The sequence below is a fragment of the Bombina bombina genome, chromosome 3 (assembly GCF_027579735.1).
Source record: "Bombina bombina isolate aBomBom1 chromosome 3, aBomBom1.pri, whole genome shotgun sequence".
NCBI classification, from domain to species: domain Eukaryota; kingdom Metazoa; phylum Chordata; class Amphibia; order Anura; family Bombinatoridae; genus Bombina; species Bombina bombina.
This window is the reverse complement of record NC_069501.1, coordinates 261,826,478-261,852,019: the sequence shown is the minus strand read 5'-3', so window position 1 is coordinate 261,852,019 and position 25,542 is coordinate 261,826,478.

Genomic DNA, 25,542 nt, shown 5'->3' with positions numbered 1-25,542 from the left:
ACTTTATTTGATCAAATATTTATTCTAAATGTCCTTAGTCCCTTCAGATAAATAGATCTAAATCTCTTCTCATATTGAATCCCTGAGGACTACTAGTTTTGAGAGAGAAAATAAAAAAGACTTCTCTTTTGTTTAGTTTATCTTCCCTATTTCCACCTCATTTCCATATGGGGACATGGTAAATTCCCTGTATTCTTAACATAGTTGAATCTGAAATATGTACAGTTTTAAAATGTCTGGATACCGGAGTATCTGCACCTTCATCCTCAATTGATCTTAAGTGTTCTAAAAATCTGTCTTTTATGGGACATTTGGTTTTTCCTACGTATTGAATTTTGCACAGGAGACATGTTAACAGATATACTACATGTGTCGATGAACAGTTAATATAATAATTAATCTCATGCTCATGTTGAGTAATGGTGGAATTAAATTTATTGCCTGCAGTAACATGATTACATGTTTTGCAGATGTTTTTTCTACATCTAAAGAAACATTTTCTTCCCTTTAGCCAGCATTTATTGATCTTAATAGGCAAGTCTGAGGGAGATATATAATTAGCCAGTGTTTTTCCCTTTTTTGGATACAAGGTCTACCCCCCCCCCCCCTTGAGTTATTTCTTTAAGAACTGGATCAGAGTATAAAATATGAATCGTTTCTTTTATAATTTTACATATGTTATTATAATCTGTACTGTAGGTAGTTATAAACTTAGGTTAGTGTTTGTGTTTAGACATCAAGGTTTTGTTTTTATATCTCAAAAGATCTTCTCTTGTAGCATTTTGTATGCTGTCCCTTGCTTTAGTTAGTGGGTTTTTTTTTCATCATAGCCTCTTTGTTTCAATCTAGTTGCTTTACATAGTCATCATTGTTTGAACAATTTCTCTTGGCTCTTATATACTCACCCTTAGGGATACCTCTTAAGACATGTCTGGTATGACATGAATTGTACTGTAATATAGTATTCCCAGCTGTTGGTTTGCTATATAGAGTAGTATCAATGTATTTTTTCTCCAGATTTGCATACAAAGTTAGATCTAAAAAATTAATGGATTTAGAATTGTGTTCTCCTACAAATTTTAGACCACATGTATTATTGTTTAGATAATTACAAAAGCAGTCAGCCTCGATAGAGTCACCCTCAACTACAAACAGCAAATTGTCAATATATCTAAAAAAATGATGTATTTTATTTCTGAAAGGATTCCTCTCTCCAAAGACGTGGAACAGCTCCCACCAACCCATAAACAGGTTGGCATAGGAGGGGGCAAATTTAGCCCCCATAGCTGTTGCACGCCTCTGGAGAAAGAACTCACTTCCAAACATTAAAAAAATTATGTGTTAAAAGATATTCAATTGCTCTCAACAAAAATGTTTTGGTGGCAGGTTCATATTCACTATATGAATCAAAAAAGAACTCAAGTGCAGTTATACCTTTTTCATGTTCAATACATGTGTATAATGAAGCTACCACCAAAAATCTGAAATTTGTTTTCCACTTGATATTATTTAGTTTACTGAGTAATGCTGTAGTATCTTGTATGTAGCTTAATAAACCCTTCACCAAAGGTTGTAAAAACATATCGACTAAATCTGACAATGGTTCATTCAGGGAATTAATCCCTGCAATGATTGGTCGCCTTAAGGGTCTTGTATGTAACTTGGGGAAATAATGAAAAACTGGAGTCACAGGTTGAGGTATGGTGGATAGACTAATGAGGTTTTCATGTTTAGCCATTAAGATTATGCCTATCATTTCATTTTTGTATTGGTTAGTTGGATTACTTGTCAGTTTACGGTACACTTTCTTATCATGTAGCTGTCTTTTAGCTTCACTAATGTAGTCTGTAGTAAAATGACTACATTTCCACCTTTATCAGATGGTCTAATCAAGATCTTTTCATTGTCATTTAATGTTTTTAATGTTACTGAAGGCAATAAATTTAATTCCATCATTATTCAACATGAGCATGAGATTAACTATTATATTAACTGTTCATCGACACATGTAGTATATCTGTTAACATATCTCCTGTGCAAAATTCAATACGTAGGAAAAACCAAACGTCCCATAAAAGACAGATTTTTAGAACACTTAAGATCAATTGAGGATGAAGGTGCAGATACTCCGGTATCCAGACATTTTAAAACTCTACATAATTCAGATGCAACTATGTTAAGAATACAGGGAATTGACCATGACCCCATATGGAAACGAGGTGGAAATAGGGAAGATAAACTAAACACAAGAGAAGTCTTTTAGATTTTCTCTCTCAAAACTAGTAGTCCTCAGGGACTCCATATGAGAAGAGATTCAGATCTATTTATCTGAAGGGACTAAGGACATATAGAATAAATATTTGATCAAATAAAGTGGAAAAAGTCTTCTTTATACATATATCAGAGGTAGTTTCAGGATACTTAATATGTAACATATTAATGTACTTTTATAATTTAATTTCTTAATTTTTATGTATTATGAATATATCTGTACTTAGGCATCAATAATAGTCTGTATAGCTATTATAAACAATTAGCATAGCATTGCAATACACATTAAAGATATGCCAGCTTAAGAAAAATATCTAATATGTTATTTTACTCTGAAATTAATCTCTAAATAAATGAATAGTAATATATATATATATACACTATTTTTCTTCCGCTTAATCAATATGTATACACATTAAGTGAATTTATATCCTGTGCAGTATAAATTGTTATGCAATGAATATAGTGACACCATGTTGCCTAACAGGTAATTTACCATTAAGATATTGCTGTTAGCGGTCTTGACTGCAATTATGCAGTGACCAAGTGCACATGCGCACGAAACGCGTCTGCGTTTGCTTTTGACCACACAACTTGTGTGTTGGTTTTAAAGTGTGCTTACTTCTACAGCTATTTGCTGTCATGCTTTTATTCATTTGAATAATACATTTGAGAGTTTTTATATTGGAGGAGTCATCTTTATTGCTTCAGTGTGCCTACCTTTTGGATATATGCACTTTGTTTTGGCGTGGCTAACAGACCGGGCATTGGCTGCATTTGCATTACCTTCTCCCCTGCTTACTACCCAATCTCCATGGTGCCGTGAACAAAGTTTCAACAGGTAATACTGACAACCGTTATTAATATTGGGATCTCTTTGTGTGCTATTACACAGTTCACTTCTTTGTATTTTATATATATATATATATATATATATATATATATATATATATATATATATATATATATATATATATATATATATATATATATATATATAAATAAATATGTTTCCCCCTAGGTATGGAATCATCCGCCAGCTACTACTTTAATTGCTAAATGCCTGCATCAAAAAAGGAGGACAAACCTATAACCCTCTTTTTTTATTAGGGATACTAAAAAAAAAGGATCTAGGAGCAAGTTGTCCATAAAAGTGGGGTTCCAAGAATACAAAATACAAAATACCTGGTCCATGGCAATGTAGTGTGTAAGCTGTGTGGTTGTAGATATTGCTTGTGTGTTTCTTTTTGCAAGTATTTTGATGCATTTATTGTTAATTAGCACAACATTCATCACACTTTTACCTGTCTGGATATTTCAAGCACAATAATAGAAAAAGTAGGAAGGTATTTTCGCTCAGTTTTCTCTGCAACTTTTCTCTGATCTCAGAACTTTTCTAATTAGCCTAACCAAACCTTTTTTTCTCCATGTAAGTATTTAACGTATATTAACAGCAATCTAATGGTTTGGTTAAAAATATCACCTTTTGTTTTCCATGGTACAACTAGTATATACAATTATATACAATAAGTATTGACTGTTTTATTACATTTCATTCTTTGTGGCATGTAAATTACATTTGGCCTCCTATGGATTTATAATGTGCTGCCTTCTGGAATGTAAAACAGGGCAAATAGTATCTTGTGGTAACATTTCTGGTGTCTCCCTAGGCAATGCTTGAAATATGTTGTGAGACAAATTAACACTGGGCAATATGTAGTCTTTCCTTTTACAAATCTGTTTACAGCACACTGTGCACTTGAGTGATGTGACCTGTGCACACAAGCTTAACAGAACATTCAGACACATGAAAGCAAACATCTGTGCTGAATCTGATGCACTAAGTAGTATTAGAAGATTGTAACCACCTCTCATTGCTTTCATGTTCAGATTTGAAGGTGTCAAATAGGAAGACATATATTTTTGGATTATTTGTAAGTTCCTAATAGGTCTACAATTAAAGGGATAGGAAAGTCAGAATTTAACTAGCATGTTTCAGATAGAATTTTAAAAAACTCTTTCATTTACTTCTATTTTTAAATGTGCTTTGTTCTCTTGGTATCCCTTGTTGAAAAAAGAATATGCACATATCCTGCACTAGTGGAAGGTAGCTGCTGATTGGTGCCTGCACACATTTGTCTCTTGTGATTGGCTAACTAGATGTGTTCAGCTAGCTGCGATTAGGGCAATGCTCTTCCTTCAGGAAAGGATAAGAAGAGAATGAAGCAAATTAGATAATAGAAGAAAATTGGAAAGTTGTTTAAAATTGTATGTTCTATCCAAATCCTGAAATAAAATTTGGGGGTTTCCTGTTCCTTTAACAGATTGAGCTACTAGAAAACCATACATTTATTTCATATTATAACACCTTAAGGATAAAAGGGTTATTATGCTAATAGAATCACACGCCCACCATCGGATTATTACTCAGTAACAAAGGGAATGGTGAAGCAGATTGTGTCAATTAGTAAAAAGCATTACTACTATACTTAGTTTATTGCCATGACCATGGACACAGGTATTATTATTAATATTATCAAGGGTCAACTCCTACAAAACGGCTAGATTACAAGTTTTGACAGTTAGGCTGTGCAGTGCTAACAAGCAGTTTTTCCTCACCGCTAACCTACAGACAGTGCTGGTATTATGGGTTTTTAGAAACCCGGCGTTAGCCGCAGAAAAGTGAGCGGAGAGCAAAATTTTGCTCCACATCTCACCTCAATACTAGCGCTGCTTACGCTAGCGGTGAGCTGGCTAAACGTGCTTGTGCACGATTTCCCCATAGGAATCAATGGGGCAGAGCTGGCTGAAAAAAAAACTAACACCTGCAAAAAAGCAGCATAAATCTCCTAACGCAGCCCCATTGATTCCTATGGGGAAATTAAATTTATGTCTACACCTAACACCCTAACATGAACCCCGAGTCTAAACACCCCTAATCTTACACTTATTAACCCCTAATCTGCTGCCCCTGACATCGCCGACACCTGCATTATATTTATTAACCCCTAATCTGCCGCCCCCAATGTTGCCGTCACCTACCTACACTTATTAACCCCAGTATATAAATTTACAACACAGTGTACAATATGGATTAGATACTTTCCCTTTAAGAATGTCAAACTGCAGCCATCCCACAGTCTGTCCAGGAATCTGTGCAAAACGATGTGGTGTGTTAAATGGAGGCGCTGGTTTATTCGTATCCCTCTTGTTCTCTCCTGTTTCTGGGTACAAAGGGATTCTTGCTGAGATATCAAACAGTTGCACCAAAATAAAGGTGTAATATACTCACAGTATATAATGCTGATTACCGGCTCCTTCCCAGTGCTCAAAAAGAAAACGATTTCACAGATACTATCATAAAATGTATCTTTATTTTAGCCCAACGCGTTTCAACTGTCCCAGCCATCTTTTTCAAGAGCAATAAAATTGTACAATCCTAAAAAGTGCTTTACAAACCAAAGCATTTAACACACCAAACTTATTAACCCCTAATCTGCCGCCCCCAACGCCGCCGCCACTATAATAAAGTTATTAACCCGTAAATCTAAGTCTAACCCTAACCGTAACACCCCCCTAACTTAAATATAATTGAAATAAATCTAAATAAAATTACTACAATTAACTAAATTATTCCTATTTAAAACTAAATACTTACCTGTAAAATAAACCCTAAGGCCTAGATTTAGAGTTTTGTCGGTAATGACCCGCGTAGCTAACGCTGGCTTTTTTGTGGCCGCACCTTTTAAATACCTCTGGTATTGAGAGTTCACAGAATGGCTGCGTTAGGCTCCAAAAAGGGAGCGTACAGGCATATTTAACGCCACTGCAACTCTCGATACCAGAGTTTCTTACGGACGCGGTCAGCTTCAAAAACGTGCTCGTGCACGATTCCCCCATAGAAAACAATGGGGCTGTTTGAGCTGAAAAAAAACCTAACACCTGCAAAAAAAACGCGTTCAGCTCCTAACGCAGCCCCATTGTTTCCTATGGGAAACACTTCCTACGTCTGCACCTAACACTCTAACATGTACCCCGAGTCTAAACACCCCTAACCTTACACTTATTAACCCCTATTCTGCCGCCCCCACTATCGCTGACCCCTGCATAATATTATTAACCCCTAATCTGCCACTCCGTAAACCGCCGCTACTTACATTATCCCTATGTACCCCTAATCTGCTGCCCCTAACACCGCCGACCCCTATATTATATTTATTAACCCCTAATCTGCCCCCCACAATGTCGCCTCCACCTGCCTACACTTATTAACCCCTAATCTGCCGAGCGGACCGCACCGCTATTATAATAAAGTTATTAACCCCTAATCCGCCTCACTAACCCTATAATAAATAGTATTAACCCCTAATCTGCCCTCCCTAACATCGCCAACACCTAACTTCAAACATTAACCCCTAATCTGCCGACTGGAGCTCACCGCTATTCTAATAAATGTATTAACCCCTAAAGCTAAGTCTAACCCTAACACTATCACCCCCTAAGTTAAATATAATTTAAATCTAACGAATTAAATAAACTAACTAAAGTACAAAAAATAAAAAAAGAACTAAAAATATTTACAAACATTAGAAAAATATTACAACAATTTTAAACTAATTACACCTACTCTAAGCCCCCTAATAAAATAACAAAGTCCCCCAAAATAAAAAAATGCCCTACCCTATTCTAAATTACAAAAGTTTAAAGCTCTTTTACCTTACCAGCCCTGAACAGGGCCCTTTGCGGGCATTCCCCAAGAAATTCAGCTCTTTTGTCTGTAAAAAAACACATACAATACCATCTGATGGAATCATCTGATGGAATCAGCCAATCAGAATCAAGTTCAATCCGATTGGCTGATCCGATCAGCCAATCAGATTGAGCTCGCATTCTATTGGCTGTTACGATCAGCCAATAGAATGCGAGCTCAATCTGATTGGCTGATGGAATCAGCCAATCAGAATTTTCCTACCTTAATTCCGATTGGCTGATAGAATCCTATCAGCCAATCGGAATTCGAGGGACGCCATCTTGGATGACGTCCCTTAAAGGAACCGTCATTCTTCAGCTGGACGTCGTCGGAAGAAGATGGGTCCGCGCTGGAGGTCTTCACGATGGAGCCGGTCCTCATCGGATGAAGATAGAAGATGCCGCTTGGAAGAAGATGGTTGCCGGTCCGGATCTACTCTTCTTCCCGGATAGGATGAAGACTTTGGACCCTCTTCTGGACTTCTTCAGCCGTCGGATGATGGATGTCTAGCCCCCGCTTGGGCTTGGATGAAGATTTTGGAGCCAGGACGGATCGGTGATACCCGGTGAGGTGAAGATAAGGTAGGAAGATCTTCAGGGGCTTAGTGTTAGGTTTATTTAAGGGGGGTTTGGGTTAGATTAGGGGTATGTGGGTGGTGGGTTGTAATGTTTGGGGGGGTATTGTATGTGTTTTTTTACAGGCAAAAGAGCTGAATTTCTTGGGGCATGCCCCGCAAAGGGCCCTGTTCAGGGCTGGTAAGGTAAAAGAGCTTTGAACTTTTGTAATTTAGAATAGGGTAGGGCATTTTTTTATTTTGGGGGGCTTTGTTATTTTATTAGGGGGCTTAGAGTAGGTGTAATTAGTTTAAAATTGTTGTAATATTTTTCTAATGTTTGTAAATATTTTTATATTTTTTGTAACTTAGTTCTTTTTTATTTTTTGTACTTTAGTTAGTTTATTTAATTGTATTTATTTGTAGATATTGTATTTAATTCATTTATTGATAGTGTAGTGTTAGGTTTAATTGTAGGTAATTGTAGGTATTTTATTTAATTAATTTATTGATAGTGTAGTGTTAGGTTTAATAGTAACTTAGGTTAGGATTTATTTTACAGGTAAATTTGTAATTATTTTAACTATTTTAGCTATTAAATAGTTCTTAACTATTTAATAGCTATTGTACCTGGTTAAAATAAATACAAAGTTACCTGTAAAATAAATATAAATCCTAAAATAGCTATAATATAATTATAATTTATATTGTAGCTATATTAGGATTTATTTTACAGGTAAGTATTTAGCTTTAAATAGGAATAATTTATTTAATAAGAGTTCATTTATTTTGTTAGATTTAAATTATATTTAACTTAGGGGGGTGTTAGGGTTAGGGTTAGACTTAGCTTTAGGGGTTAATCCATTTATTACAGTAGCGGCGAGATTCGGTCGGCAGATTAGGGGTTAATAATTGAAGTTAGGTGTCGGCGATGTTAGGGAGGGCAGATTAGGGGTTAATACTATTTATTATAGGGTTATTGAGGCGGGAGTGAGGCAGATTAGGGGTTAATAACTTTATTATAGTAGCGGTGCAGTCCGGTCGGCAGATTAGGGGTTAATAAGTGTAGGCAGGTGGAGGCGACGTTGAGGGGGGCAGATTAGGGGTTAATAAATATAATATAGGGGTCGGCAGTGTTAGGGGCAGCAGATTAGGGGTACATAAGTATAACGTAGGGGGCGGTCGGCAGATTAGGGGTTAATTATTGTAGGTAGCTGGCGGCGACGTTGTGGGGGGCAGGTTAGGGGTTAATAAATATAATATAGGGGTCGGCGGTGTTAGGGGCAGCAGATTAGGGGTACATAAGTATAACGTAGGTGGCGGTCGGCAGATTAGGGGTTAAAAAAATTTAATCGAGTGGCTGCGATGTGGGGGGACCTCGGTTTAGGGGTACATAGGTAGTTTATGGCTGTTAGTGTACTTTAGAGCACAGTAGTTAAGAGCTTTATGAACCGGCGTTAGCCCAGAAAGCTCTTAACTACTGACTTTTTTCTGCGGCTGGAGTTTTGTCGTTAGAATTCTAACGCTCACTTCAGACACGACTCTAAATACCGGAGTTAGAAAGATCCCATTGAAATGATAGGATACGCAATTGACGTAAGGGGATCTGCGGTATGGAAAAGTCGCGGCTGAAAAGTGAGCGTTAGACCCTTTCCTGACTGACTCCAAATACCGGCGGTAGCCTAAAACCAGCGTTAGGAGCCTCTAACGCTGGTTTTCACGGCTACCGCCAAACTCTAAATCTAGGCCTAAAATAGCTACAATATAACTAATAGTTGCATTGTATCCAGCTTAGGGTTTATTTTTATTTTACAGGCAACTTTGTATTTATTTTAACTAGGTAGAATAGTTATTAAATAGTTATTAACTATTTACTAACTACCTAGCTAAAATAATTACAAAATTACCAGTAAAATAAAACCTAACCTAAGTTACAATTACACCTAACACTATACTATAATTAAATTAATTCCCTAAATTAACTAAAAATTATTAAAATTAAATACAATTAAATTCAATTATCTAAAGTACAAAAAAACCCACTAAATTACAGAAAATAATAAAATAATTACAAGATTTTTAAACTAATTACACCTAATCTAATCCCCCTAATAAAATAAAAGCCCCCCAAAATAATAAAAAGCCCTACCCTATACTAAATTACAAATAGCCCTTAAAAGGGTATTTTGCGGGGCATTGCCCCAAAGTAATCAGCTCTTTTACCTGTAAAAAAAGTACAATACCCCCCAACATTAAAACCCACCACCCACACACCCAACCCTACTCTAAAACCCACCCAATCCCCCCTTAATAAAACCTAACACTAACCCCTTGAAGATCACCCTACCTTGAGAAGTCTTCACCCAACCAGGCCGAAGTCCTCAACGAAGCCGGGCGAAGTCTTCATCCAACCGGGCATAAGTGGTCCTCCAGACGGGCAGAAGTCTTCATCCAAGCCGGGCAGTAGAGGTCCTCCAGATGGGCAGAAGTCTTCATCCAGACGGCATCTTCTATCTTCATCCATCCGGCACGGAGCGGGTCCATCTTCAAGACATCCGACGCGGAGCATCCTCTTCATCCGGAGTCTTCTTACTAAATGACGGTACCTTTAAGTGACATCATCCAAGATGGCATCCCTTCAATTCCGATTGGCTGATAGAATTCTATCAGCCAATCAGAATTAAGGTAGAAAAAATCCTATTGGCTGATGCAATCAGCCAATAGAATTGAACTTCAATCCTACTGGCTGATTGGAAGAGCCAATAGAATGCAACCTCAATCCTATTGGCTGTCGGCGATGTTAGGGATGGCAGATTAGGGGTTAATAAAATTTAACTAGTGTTTGCGATGAAGGAGTTCAGCGGTTTAGGGGTTAATAAATTTTTTATAGTGGCGGCGATGTCCGGTTCGGCAGATTAGGGGTTAAATATTTTATTTTAGTGTTTGTGATGTGGGGGGACTTCAGTTTAGGGGTTAATAGGTAGTTTATGGGTGTTAGTGTACTTTTTAGCACTTTAGTTAAGTTTTGCTCCTGCTTGACAGGAGAGGGTCTACCGCTCACTTTTTGGAAGACTCGTAATACCGGCATTAGGCAAATCCCATTGAAAATATAGGATACACAATTGACGTAAGTGAATTTGCGGTATTTTCAAGTCTGGCCAAAAAAGTGAGCGGTACACCTGTCATTTCAAGACTCGTAATACCAGCGGGCGTTAAAAAGCAGCATTGGGACCTCTCAACGCTGCTTTTTTTTTTTTGTTCAAGTAATTTTTATTGAAAATTGGTTTTTTGACAATTGTTCATGTTCAAAATATCATGATGACATATGATAATTACATGTAACATTTCGAGTAATATGTTGACATTGACACATAAAGGTCCAATTTCCATAGTTATTTTCAAAATTATTAACAATAATAACATTGTTTAAACATTAGAATAACTGAGATGGGATCCAGTCCCAAAGATAAACAGTTGAAAAAGAGGGGGGAGAAGATGGTTAATAGGGTTAAGGGAAGAAGGAAAGGGAAGAATATCCTTGTTTGAGTTCCATACATAACATAAGTTTCACTATGGGTCATAGAATCATTTTAAATATTTTGTTCCCAAATAAGTTGGATGTTCAGAAACATATCAGGCTTTCCCTGATAGCAGGAATACATTTTTTCCAGCTTGAAGACATGATCGACTTCCGATCTCCATTGATCTATAGTGGGTATCTCTTGTGTTTTCCAAAGTCTAGGTATTAATCTTTTTGCACAGGCTAGCATTAGAAGTAGGAGTTTCCTACGGTAGAGACATGTGATTTTTGGAATGTGATTAAGTAGAACAACTTGTGGGGTAAGCATTAAATTCATGTTTAGGATTTTATTTACTTCTCTTTCTATTTGGGGCCAGAAGTTACCTAAATTTGGGCATGTCCACCAGATATGTGTTAAAGTGCCTTCATCACCGCATCTCCTCCAACAACTAGATGAAGCATTGGGATAGATTGTATGTAAACGTTGGGGGGTTAGATACCACCTAGCTAATATTTTGTAATTTAATTCGGACATAATTAACGAGGTGGAAGAGGTGTGGGTGAACCTGAACCCGTGTTGCCATGATTCCTTGTCCAACTCTATGTGTAATTCGTCTGACCATCTTTTCAGATAGGTTGGGCGTTTCTCTGGAAAAGAGCCTCTAAGTAGTTTATATATCTGAGAGAGATGTGCTCTGGTATTTTTTGAGTTAATGCACAATTGTTCAAATCTAGTCAACGGTCTCAGAATTTCCTTTCTATGTGGGCTATGGTGTATTGCATGTCTGATTTGGAGATATGCGTACCAATTATGAAATGGAGATCCTAGTTCTTCCTCCAGGGAGAGTCTGTCTTTCACCTCTAAGGGTGTTGTTATTAAATAGATTGGTAAGTTCAGTAAAAGCTTGTTGTCATTAGTATGGGTAAGAAGGCTATGTTTCAGAAAAAGGTGGTAGCGCAGAACAGGTGTTAGAGGGGATATTGGGGTTGATATTCCCTTAATCTGTGTGAGCAGTTCGTCCCATACTGCAAGTGTGGTTTTAATATATTCATTATGTTGTATAATATGTGGCCTAGAGTCTCTAGGAAGCCACGGTATATCTCTCATATGTCTAATCTGTAGTAGATGACTCTCTATCTGTACCCATAAATTAGAGGGGGAGGAGTGGTTCCAGGCTACTATTCTTGCTAAGTGTATTGCTTTGTGATAATTCGCTATATTGGGAACATTTAAACCTCCATCCTCTTTACTAAGGTAAAGTGTGTGTTGGGCAATTCTTGGGCGTTTATAGGACCAGATAAATGAGTTTATCATCTTTTGTTGTGTACGTAGGTAGCTTTTAGGAATAGTCATAGGTAGGATTTGAAAGAGATAAAGGTATTTAGGGACTATCATCATTTTCACTGTGTTGATCCGGCCTAGCCATGACAGATGTCCTTGTCTATGCCATGAATCCAACAGCTGTTTTATGGTGTTCTGGAGGGCAATGTAGTTGTCTGAGTATAGTTTTTGTGTGTTTTTGGAGACTATCATGCCTAAATATTTGAGTTTGTCTGTCATTAGAAATTTTGTTTGTTGTGATATAGAATGTAGTTCCTCGGGTGATAATTAATTGGCATCAGTCCCGACTTCTCCATATTGATGGAGAAGTTGGAGACTGTTTTATATCTTTTTAATGTGTCTATGAGGGCCGGTAAGGATACGTTTGGGGTTTGTAATGTGAGTATCACATCATCTGCGAACAGGAGGCATTTCTGGACTACTCCACCAAACTTCAGTCCCTGAATTTGTGCATTGTCTCTGATTTGTATTGCGAGAATTTCGACTGTGAGTGCAAACAATAGGGGGGAGAGTGGGCATCCTTGGCGAGTGCCATTAGTTATAGGGAAGGAACGTGAGATGGTGTTATTTATTTTTACTTTAGCTATAGGATTGTGGTAGAGGGCCTGTATTCTGTTAATAAATTTTGCGGTAAAACCAAATTTTGACAGAGTGGACCACATAAATTGCCAGTCCACTCTGTCAAATGCCTTTTCAGCATCTGTTGAAAGCACTACTAGTGGTGTATGGTTGGAGGATGCGAAGTGTAGAGAATGGAGTAGTCTTATGGTGTTGTCTTTCGCCTCACGTCCTTTAATGAAGCCCACCTGATCCGGGTGTATAATGTCGGGTAGTATATTACTCATCCTATTCGCTAAAATCTTGGCGTAAATTTTTAAGTCTATATTTAGGAGTGATATTGGCCTGTAATTGCCTACTACCTCGCCTGTAATTGCCTACTGGCCTGTAATTGCCTACTACAACTGTGATCATTGCTTCTAGTAGGGAACTAGAAAGAGCACTTCCATTATCTATACCAGTGTATAATGATAGAAGATGGGGATTTATCTGTTTCTGTAACAGTTGATAGAATTTTGCCGTAAGGCCATCTGGACCTGGTGATTTGCCATTTGGTAGTGATTGAATAACTAAAGCGATTTCGCGTAGGGTAATAGGAGAATCTAATAGTTGTTTATGTTCGTCGGTAATGGATGGTATGTTAATGTTGTCTAAGTATGTCTGTAGAATTTCCGTTTTATCTGGGGTAATAGTGTCTTGTATATTATACAAATTCGTGTAGTAGGAGACAAATGTATTGGTAATCTCTTCATTAGTATGAGTGGCCTTCCCAGAATGTGTTTTGATTGTTTTGATAAAGTTAGTGAGTCTGCGTTTTTTCAGGGATCTGGCTAATAATCTGCCTGCTTTATTGTTTTCCACAAAGAACTTAGCTTTAGTTGTCATTGCTCTCATATGAGCTTTTTGCAAGAGAAACTTGTTAAGGTTCTCTCTTGCAAGAGTTACTCTGTTAAGATCGTGAGCAGAGGTGGGGTCTTTTCTGAGTGCAGCTTCGCATGTGGATAATTCATTTGCCAGTGTGTTGTATTGTTTCGAATGTTTTCTACGCTGTTGGGCATTATGTTTCATTATAACTCCTCTGATGTAACATTTGTATGCCTCCCAATTGTTTGCGAGTGACGTGTCTTCAGGTTTGTTTAGGGAAAAGTATTCGTCAGTGTGTTTCCTAATATCTTCCACTGTTTCCGGCTCAGTAAGTAAATGATCATTTAGTCTCCAGTTAAATGTGCTACGTGGTTTATTGGACCATTTAAAGATGGTGGATACCATGCTATGGTCAGACCAAGAAGTGTGGGTGATTTTGGAATGTATCAGGGAGGAAAGGAGTGTTTGGTCACATAGGATGTAGTCAAGTCTGGAGTGAGAATGTTGTGGATGTGAGAAAAAGGTATACTCTCTCTTGTCTGTGTGTACTATCCTCCATGTATCAAAGAGATTGATGCTTTGTAAAGCTGTACAATTGGATTTAAGAATGTTATTTTGCATGTAGGATCTCCCAGTTGATGTGTCTAAAGTTGGATTTAAGGGGAAGTTGAGATCTCCCCCAACAATAATCGGGCCTTTAGCTATATCTAATATTATGTTGATAAGAGGTTTATAAAAATGCGGGGTTGGTTTGTTTGGGGCGTATACATTAACTAGGGTTACTGGGGCGCCATAACAGAGGCCCACTAGGATTAAGATTCTGCCTTCTTTGTCGGAATGTTTCTGAATTACTTCAAAGTGGAAATTTCGTCTAAACGAGATGGTGACTCCATTTGTTTTATTTGCACCTGAGCTACAAAAATGTTGGTCGTAGTATCTTTTAGATAATGTTGGTTCATGATTTTTCTTAAAATGAGTCTCTTGGGTCATTATTATATCTATTTTTCTTTTATAAAAGTCATAGAATGCAATAGAACGTTTTTCCGCTGATAGAAAACCTTTGACATTTTGTGTAGCTATATGCAATGTGTCCGCCTTATAATGAGATGTTTGTGCTATTTTGGAGCTCGACATATGGTATATGTGTGCTGACTATTTAATAGGAACTCACAGGGGTATTGTAATGTCCTAACTATATATCTGCTAATAGTTTAGGGAAAAAAGAGAGTCTGGTGGGAAGGGTTTAGTTATATGGGGAAGAGTTAGGTTAGTCAGGGAGGAGAGGAAAATGATAGTGTTAAAGGGTGGGATTAGTAAAGTTAAGGGTAGTTATAGCGATATTATTATCTTCTGTATTAAACAATATATAATAGCAATTTTAATTACAATATCTGTAACAGAGTGGGTTTGGGAGCTTTATGCTACAAACCGGGTATGCATGTATTAAAAGGACATATATAAGCTCCTCAGACAAGCTGTCTGCAGCTTGATTACCAAAGAAACAGTTTTAATTAGATCTATTTAGGTAAGAAGGTTATTAACTAATCTGTGATGTCTCTGATAAATCTCTCAACTGTATCTTTGATTCATTTATAACCCTTTAAATTAAATTAGTTACTGTCTGAATCAAGGTGTTTCTTGATTTCTAGTGTCAGTAGTAGTAAGTCATGCATTGAGGATTAATGGGGTAATTACTTAAAGTTACAGGTATTATAAACGTTCAACTTCTATTAAGTTGTCTTGCCAGATGGTTTCTACAGGTAGTAGAGGGATACTTTTCTGGTACATTATATTGTATTGGAAGTGGTAGATTAGGTCTATTCAGTAAAGCTCTGCGGTAGAGGGTAATGGTAAGAGCTCATTCACAATAAAATTGAACTACATGAATCAATCGTGCATGTCAGAGATTGATATTATGAGGTTTATTATTCTGTACATTACTGTTTTCTGAGATATTAGCGGGAAGAGGTATTCTCTAATCTTGAGGGCCTAGAGGTATTAACTTGCGTTTGGCACCTCCACATGACTAAGCTGTGGGGCTTATGGGGGGATGCAGGCTGTCACCTCCAGTCATAATATTCATTAGGTCAAAATATATCAGTGGAAAAATAGGACACTGGTATATTTTATGTTAGTATTGTAAAGCAGTGATAAAGTGACTAAAGGTAGGCATCTCTGAGCGATTACATTTAAGCATAATGGTCATCACATATAGAGTTCAAAACTATAGTTATTAAAGAACAACAAACTTGAATAACAGCATAAAAATCACATGTAAACAAATTATCAATGATTAATGTATAGGGCACAAAACTCTATTATCTACATAGGTAGGGTCTTCTCTTCAGTAGGGAGAAAACAAAAAAAAAACAGAAAACTTTGATTCTTAATGTTTGTTCAGGGTTTTCCTATAGATAACAGTCTTTCAATTCTCTCTTGGTAAGCTAGAAAGAAGCAATATTATCTGGACTTCTAAATATGACTATCACATCTTATAACAAAAAGTAAATATAAACCATTTACAAATAAACTATCTATAGATAGTGTGTAACAAATGAGATTCTGTTATCCACATAAGTGAGATTATCTCATCAGCAGGGAAAGTCTTTGTTCTTTAATTTTTGTCCTGAGTTTACTCTCAGATAATAGTCTTTCACTTCTCTCCAAATAGGTCAGAGAGAAGTGATGCCATTTGGGCTTCCAAATATGGTTACCATATATTGCAACAGATAATAATTACAAGGGAATGTGTTAAGCAGATATAGTTACTCATCTCAGAGCGTCCGTGTCTGCGTTGTCATCATTAGCCTGGATTATTTGTCTTCTTTTAGACTGCTTGTTGTTGGTGTCAGGGCCAGGTCTTCTTTGAGGTCTGGGATTATCCAACCCATCATGCTGTGCATGAGAAGTTGGGGGAGTGTTGCTGCCTGGTGGAGAGATATTCAACAGGTTACAAAATCTGTTGAGGTCAGTTAAAGATGAGCATTCGAATTTCTTTCCGCTTTTCATAACTATGACTGATGTAGGGAAGCCCCATCGGTAAGGAATATGCAATGTTCTTAGATGTGTTGTTAAAGGCTGAAAGTCTCTCCTTTTCTGTAAAGTTCTTTGTGAGAGGTCTTGGAATATTTGGAGTTTGTGATCTTGGAAATTTATAATTTGGCTTTTCCTCGCCACATTGTATATTTCTTCTTTTTGTCTAAAATTTTGGAAGTGAACTACAATGTCCCTAGGAGGTGCATCATCCGGTGGTTTTGGACGTAATGCGCGGTGCGCTCTATCTAATGGGATCTCTTCATTATCCGTATTGGTGTTTCTTAGTATCTCTCGAAATAGGGCCTGTAGATAGTCTCTGATTTCGTGATTCATGACTGTTTCAGGTATCCCTCTGAACCGAAGATTACCCCTTCTCGTACGATTCTCTAAGTCGTCAATTTTGTCCTCTAATTCAGTTAGATGTTGGAGTTGTTTTGTTTGGTTGGTAGAAAGATGTGACAGTTTTTGTGAGACCACATATTCATGTTCCTCTAGTGTATCTACTCTGTGGCCTAGTTCGTTCAATTCTTTTTTGAGGTCGGCACATTCTTCCTTAATACAGGACTTAACCTGATCTATCAAGGCTGCCATAGCTTGATACGTGATCGGTGTGTTCACATCTTGTGCTTGAGTTATAGTTGAGTCTTCATCCATCTTGGACTGCATGGTATCTTGATCCTGTTCTTCTTCTGATACTTGCTGCAAGCCTTCCATTTCTTTACTTTTGGAGCTTTGGTCATTTTGTTTAAAAAAAGTGTGAACAGTGTTTTGATTATTTTGTGATGTCTTCTGTGGTCTGTCTTGACGTGGAGCTTTTCTTTGTGACATTTTGGTGGTTGTTCTTATTAGATTGTAGGAATGGCAGTAAGATGGCAGTTGGTACTGTACCCCCTGGGGTAGTTTACCCTCACAGGGTGATTACGGAAAAGGGAAATAGGGATATGACCCGTCACCACTTTGTGTGACAGGAAAAGGTATGGGGGTACGTGCCTGGTAGATAGTAAGTTGGAGAGGTTCAGAGAAAAGGTAGCGCTTTTTGACGTTATGCAGTTATTACACAGCACACTTGTATGTAAGTATAGTGTGTTATGCGTCTCTACTGTGTTTTTTCAATACACCTTTATTAACATGTATTGTGTTGTTATCAGTTAGAAGAGTATTTACTTTGATACGATGTATAAGATGGAGGTTGCCTAATAGGGCCTGTTCTCAGTTTGCATGTGCTGCACCGTTTATCTTTTGTTGCACAACAGGTTAGTGCACAGCTCTATATCCTTGAGCCTGTACAGATAATGCCCCTTCTTTGCGTTAAGGAGAGAATGGGCTCATAACAATAAATATTTATAAGATCTGTTCATCTCTGTGTGCGTTAGCTGCTCAATTATGCTCAAGTAGTTAGCCAGTGTCTCATTTTGTAAGCGCAGACATGGGAGTGTTGTCTTTGATATTAGTGTTGCCTAATAAGGCTCCGGTGATAGAGTCTTTGTATGTAGTGTCCCTTATAACATTCAGCTGGTAAGAAAATTAAGTGCGCAATTCAATATGGAGGACTCGCACCTCCTACTCACCGCGACATGCACCGTCCTGTCAAACACTGTCCTCCGCAGTTTAGTTGTAAGTAACAGCTCTTTGTATTTTGGTATTGCGGTCTGATACCTGGGGTGTCTGTCGTGTTTCTTTTTATCACTCGATAATTATCCGTTTTAGGTATCTGGGCCTTTATAATGGCCGCGAGTCTGGTGCTTCAAGCTTGGTATCGGCCGTTGTTAAATATCCGGTGCACATTTGTGTGTCTCGAATCTGGCGTGAAGTATTGTGGAGTTATCTGTATTTGGCAATTGAAAGCCGTAACCTGTTATTTGAATTTGGAGCTATTATAGGCTTTATTACCCGGTCTGTTCACGGAGCCTCAGTGAAGTGCGGCCATCCTGGTCGGCTGCTCGCTCCGCCCCCCCCTCAACGCTGCTTTTTAAGGCTAACGCAAGACTCGTAATCTAGCAGAATGTGTGGGAACTAACCATGGGAATATGGTGCATAGTCACTGACCGCTGACAGGCTTGAATTTAGTGTATTGTAGGAAGTGTTAATTCCCATTACTAGAAGATCTCACTACCACCAGCAGCAACAGTGTTTACTGAAGCGTTTCTGTTTTCTGTCCCTAATAGTAATAACAGTGATAGGATATAAGGTGCATGACTGAATTCTGTAGTCTTCTGCAGTCATGAAATTGTAAGAGAAACTGCTATTGCAATATAAGGCATACCAACTCTGGGAATAACCCTATGGTGGCAGTATTGCATGTAGAAAATAATGAAAACCCAACTATAAATAAAGTGTCCTTTACAAATAACTAAGACATTTCAGAAGCAAATTACAGCCAGGCATGAGATTTCATATCTATAATATGAAGATGTAGATAGGATGTTAACAAATACATGACATTTGGATAAAATATTAAGGCCTAGATTACAAGAGTTAGCGCTATGGTACATTTAAAGGGACAGTCAACACCAGAATTTTTGTTGTTTAAAAAGATAGATAATCCCTTTATTACCCACTCCCCAGTTTTGCATAACCAACACAGTTATAATAATACGCGTTTTACCTCTGTAATTACCCTGTATCTAAGTCTCTGTAGACTGCCCTCTTATTTGACAGACTTGCATTTTAGCCAATCAGTGCTGACTCCTAGGTAACTTCACTTGCGTGAGCTCAATGTTATCTATATGACACACATGAACTAACACCCTCTAGTGGTGAAAAACTGTCAAAATGCATTCAGATTAGAGGCCTAAGAAATTAGCATATGAGCATACCTAGGTTTAGCTTTCAACTAAGAATACCAAGAGAACAAAGCAAAATTTGTGATAAAAGTAAATTGGAAAGTTGTTTAAAATTACACGCCCTATCTGAATCATGAAAGTTTATTTTAGACTTGACTCTCCCTTTAAGGGCCATATTAGTCAAAAAAGTACATGCTTTAATTTATAAGAGCATGTCATTTTAAGATTATTGATCCTACACTACTGTGTGTATAACCCCTGCAAACTGCACTAGAAGTAAGCTGCTACAAAACAAGCATGAAAAATAATAATGTTTAATTTCCTTAGAAATGTTTAATTTCCTGTTGGTGTGTTTTCCTAGCATTACCCGGGTAAAGCCCAATGTATGATTGTATTAGCTTTATCCAGGTGTTTAAATAAAAAAAAAACGCTAGATACCTAAATAGCTACACTATCAGGATCTATAAAGGAGGTGCGCCAATATAAATGAGAATGTTAGCTTATATAAATTCACTTGCCAAGCCTATTAGTATTTGGGGCAAAAATTAAAACCATACTACAAACACTGTAAAATATATAAATAAAATTAATAATAATATAAAAACCTAAATTGCGACAAATATGTTAAATATGCAAAATAAAGTCCCAACTCAAAAAAATAAATATAAATGTATATATGAGTCCATATAAACCATAGACCAGATCCCACGACGTAATAAGGGTCACAGCAGCTCTCTCCAAAGTGGCAAAAAGAAGAAACAGTCCTAAAAGACAAAAGACAAGAGGCGCTCTTGGTGCAGCAAATTCCAAACAGAGACAAACTACGAATACACAATATGTTCCAGGTACTCACAAGTAAAGTTGCACAAGCAGTGCAATATCGTGCAGGCCGAAACTTCTGAGCCGTTTGGCTGACTCACAGTGGCTGAAACAGATGGTATCCAAAATGAGGCTCCAATCCTGATACTAATCACCTCTCAGGAACGCCAACAGGAACCGATCAGCACTGTAGATATCCGGCACTTGGCTCAGAGCCCAACCAGGCGGTTCACTTTTTAATGGTGCTTTGTGCAAACCTTCTGATTTCCTTGTATTTATAATTAATGCAGGGGGTTGGTTCACTCATGTTGATGATGAGTGAACCAACCCCCTGCATTAATTATAAATACAAGGAAATCAGAAGGTTTGCACAAAGCACCATTAAAAAGTGAACCGCCTGGTTGGGCTCTGAGCCAAGTGCCGGATATCTACATCTAGTGCCGGATATCTTGGCGTTCCTGAGAGGTGATTAGTATCAGGATTGGAGCCTCATTTTGGATACCATCTGTTTCAGCCACTGTGAGTCAGCCAAACAGCTCAGAAGTTTCGGCCTACACGATATTGCACTGCTTGTGCAACTTTGCTTGTGAGTACCTGGAACATATTGTGTATTCGTAGTTTGTCTCAGTTTGGAATTTGCTGCACCAAGAGCGCCTCTTGTCTTTTGTCTTTTAGGACTGTTTCTTGTTTAAATTCAAGTTGGTGCGTAAAATGATTAAAGGGACAATTTGCTCAAAAATGTTCTCCCCTTTAATTTGTTCCCAATGATCCACTTTACCTGCTGGAGTGTATTCAATTGTTTACAAGTATCTCCATTACCCTTATATTGGCATATTAAATAGTTTATTTAGCCTGTGGTATCCCCACCCATCCTGAACATTTTTGGTCTCAAGCTGTTAACACAGCCAGTAGAAGAAATTACACTCCCACTGGGGTATAGAAAAGATAAAGTAATAAAATGTTAATTTTCCTTTGTTCTCTCCAAGTATTGGTGATTGGTTTATGGACAGATATAAGATAAAGAAGCAGGTATCTGTACACAATGTGATACAGTAATGAGATCTGATAATACCTACAAGCTCAACCCATTTTATTAGGTTGTGTCTTTAAGACACAAAATCAGCTAATTCATATACACAAATAAAAAAAGCTAATTTTCATACATTTTATACTGTGCAGCTGGCAAAAAAATGTAATTGGAAAGACATTAAAGGGACATAATACACATATGCTAAATCATTTGAAACTGATGCAGCATAACTGTAAAAAGCTGAGAGGAAAATATCACCTGAGCATCTCTATGTAAAAAAAGAAGATATTTGACCTCACAATTTCCTCAGCTCAGCAGAGTAAGTTCTGTGTAAAACAATATACTTCAGCTGTTGCCCAGCTGCAGGTAAAAAAAATAAAAATGAAGAAATGAACAGCAGCCAATCAGCATCAACAGTGCTGATGCCATGAACTCTTTTACTGTGATCTCATGAGATTTCACTTAACTCTCATGAGATTTCATTGTAAACTTCCTTACACTGAATAGGGAAATAAGATGAGTGTGCACGAAAGCTCCCTCCTTCCGCTGTCCCGGGACAGACATACTGATTTGTTGCTTAGAAGTCCTTTACAATGGGATGTGGCTACTGAGAACGTTTGAGGTAAAATATCTTTCTTTTTTACATAGATATGTTCAGGTGATATTTTCTAGTCAGCTTTTAAAAGCTATGCTGCATCACTTTCAAGTGTTTCAACATTTGGGTATGATGGCCCTTTAAGGGAAAAACAATTTTACAGTATACTGTTGCTTTAATGTTTTATGTAACAAAACAAACATATGACATTTTAGCTTTATCCAGAAGTGTTTGGGTAATACTAGCATTACCCGGGTAAAGCCCAATGTATAATTTTATTAGCTTTATCAATAAGTGTTTGGGTAATCCTAGCATTACCCGGGTAAAGGTCAATGTATGATCTTACATTGGACTTTACCCACAGCCACTGGGCAATGTCAGGATTACCCGGGTAATATCTGACTTTACCCATTACATATATTATTGACTTTACCCATAACATATACAGTATATATATATATATATATATATATATATATATATATATATATATATATATATATATATATATATATATATATATATATATATATATATTTATATATATATATATTTATATATATATATTTATATATATATATATATATATATTTATACACACACTTTTAACTTACATGTCTTCTTCTAAATATAGAGAAGAGAATATGATATTATGGGGAAAAGCTGGGACATTCTCATCCTCACAATCCAGTTGCTGTTATTTTATGTATTGTCTCTGGTGTATTTACAACTAGTTTATATTGCCATATTATAAGTTTTATATTGCACTAAAGTTGTTTTAAATTTGAATGTTATGTGCATTGTAACTGGATTATCATCTAATTATATTTGCTACTTTCTAGATTCTAATTTGAAATATACTATTCCATGCTGCACTGAGCTTGACTCATGAGTTTTAAGTGGAGTCAGCTAATTCTACATTATTGATTTCTACGCCATTATAGTCATCTAGATCTCATGACTCATTCTTTTCCCCAGGTGTTCTTTTGTGAATATACATGCAAAGGAAATATGCAATTATATTATCAAGATGAGCTTTGAGGAGTGAAATTTGAGATAAGATTTGGAGTTGAGAGAATACATTTTCTGCACATATTTAAATTTCAATATTAATTGAGTTACTACAACTGAGGAACAGACCAGTGGAACTTAAAGGGATAGTAAAGCAATTTTTTTTGGAACGGTGTAAAAGCCGGAACGGAACGGAACAGGCCGGAACAGGCCTTTTATGAAGGAAATTGATTTAAAATATAATGGGATGTGTTAGAGACTCTTGAGAACAATTTTAGGAACAAGAATATTTGTGATATAATAATTAATTAACCCTTTAACTACCAAAATAGTGTCCGGAACCAAACATAAAAGCCCGGAACAGCACCTTCCCAGAAAACCAGATACACCAAATTCACAAGTCACATGTGACTAAATGTAATAAGTGTAATCAGCCACAAACCATCCACAGAAACCACGTTCTAATACCCGTTCCGGCCTGTAAAACGCTTTTTCATGAAAAGTGACGGAACAGCACCTTACCAGCAAACTAGATACACCAAAATCACCAGTCACACATGAGTAAATGTTATAAGTGTAATCAGCAACAAACCATCCACAGAAACCACATTATGATATCTGTTCCGGCCTTTAATACACTTTATTATAAAAAGTGACCGAACGGCACCTACCCAGCAAAATATACAGACCAAATTCACCAGCCACACATAACTAGATGTGGTAAGTGTAATCAACCACAAACCATCCACAGAAACCACGTTCCAATACCCGTTCCGACCTGTAAAACGCTTTTTCATGAAAAGTGACGAACGGCACCTTACCAGCAAACCAGATACACCAAATTCACCAGTTACACATAACTAAATGTTATAAGTGTAATCAGCCACAAACCATCCACAGAAACCACATTATGATATCTGTTCCGGCCTATAATACACTTTTTTTTATAAAAAGTGATGGAACGGCACCTTCCTAGCAACATATACAGACCAAATTCACCTGTCACACATAACTAGATGTGATAAGTGTAATCACCCACAAACCATCCGCAGAAACCACGTTCCAATATCCGTTCCGGCCTGTAAAATGCTTTTTCATGAAAAGTGATGGAACAGCACCTTACCAGCAAACCAGATACACCAAATTCACCAGTCACACATGAGTAAATGTTATAAGTGTAATCAGCCACAAACCATCCACAGAAACCACATTATGATATCTGTTCCGGCCTTTAATACACTTTATTTTAAAAAGTGATGGAACGGCACCTAACCAGCAAAATATACAGACCAAATTCACCAGCCACACATAACTAGATGTGGTAAGTGTAATCAACCACAAACCATCCACAGAAACCATGTTCCAATACCCGTTCCGGCCTGTAAAATGCTTTTTCATTAAAAGTGACGGAACGACACCTTACCAGCAAACCAGATACACCAAATTTACCAGTTACACATAACTAAATGTTATAAGTGTAATCAGACACAAACCATCCACAGAAACCACATTATGATATCTGTTCCGGCTTTTAATTCACTTTTTTTAATAAAAAGTGACGAACGGCACCTTCCCAGCAAAATATAGAGACCAAATTCACCAGCCACACATAACTAGATGTGATAAGTGTAATCAATCACAAACCATCCACAGAAACCACGTTCCAATACCCGTTCTGGCCTGTAAAACGCTTTTTCATGAAAAGTGACGGAACAGCACCTTACCAGCAAACCAGATAACCAAATTCACCAGTCACACATGACTAAATGTTATAAGTGTAATCAGCCACAAACCATCCACAGAAACCACATTATGATATCTGTTCCGGCCTTTAATACACTTTATTATAAAAAGTGACGGAACGGCACCTACCCAGCAAAACATACAGACCAAATTCACCAGCCACACATAACTAGATGTGGTAAGTGTAATAAACCACAAACCATCCACAGAAACCACGTTCCAATAGCCGTTCCGGCCTGTAAAACGCTTTTTCATGAAAAGTGACGGAACGGCACCTTACCAGCAAACCAGATACACCAAATTCACCAGCTACACACAACTAAATGTTATAAGTGTAATCAGCCACAAACCATCCACAGAAACCACATTATGATATCTGTTTCGGCCTTTAATATACTTTTTTATAAAAAGTGACGGAACGGCACCTTCCCAACAAAATATACTGACCAAATTCACCAGCCACACATAACTAGATGTGATAAGTGTAATCAACCACAAACCATCCACAGAAGCCACGTTCCAATACCCGTTCCAGCCTGTAAAATGCTTTTTCATGAAAAATGTTGGAACGGCCCCGTACCAGCAAACCAGATACACCAAATTCACCAGTCACACATAACTAAATGTTATAAGTATAATCAGCCACAAACCATCCACAGAAACCACT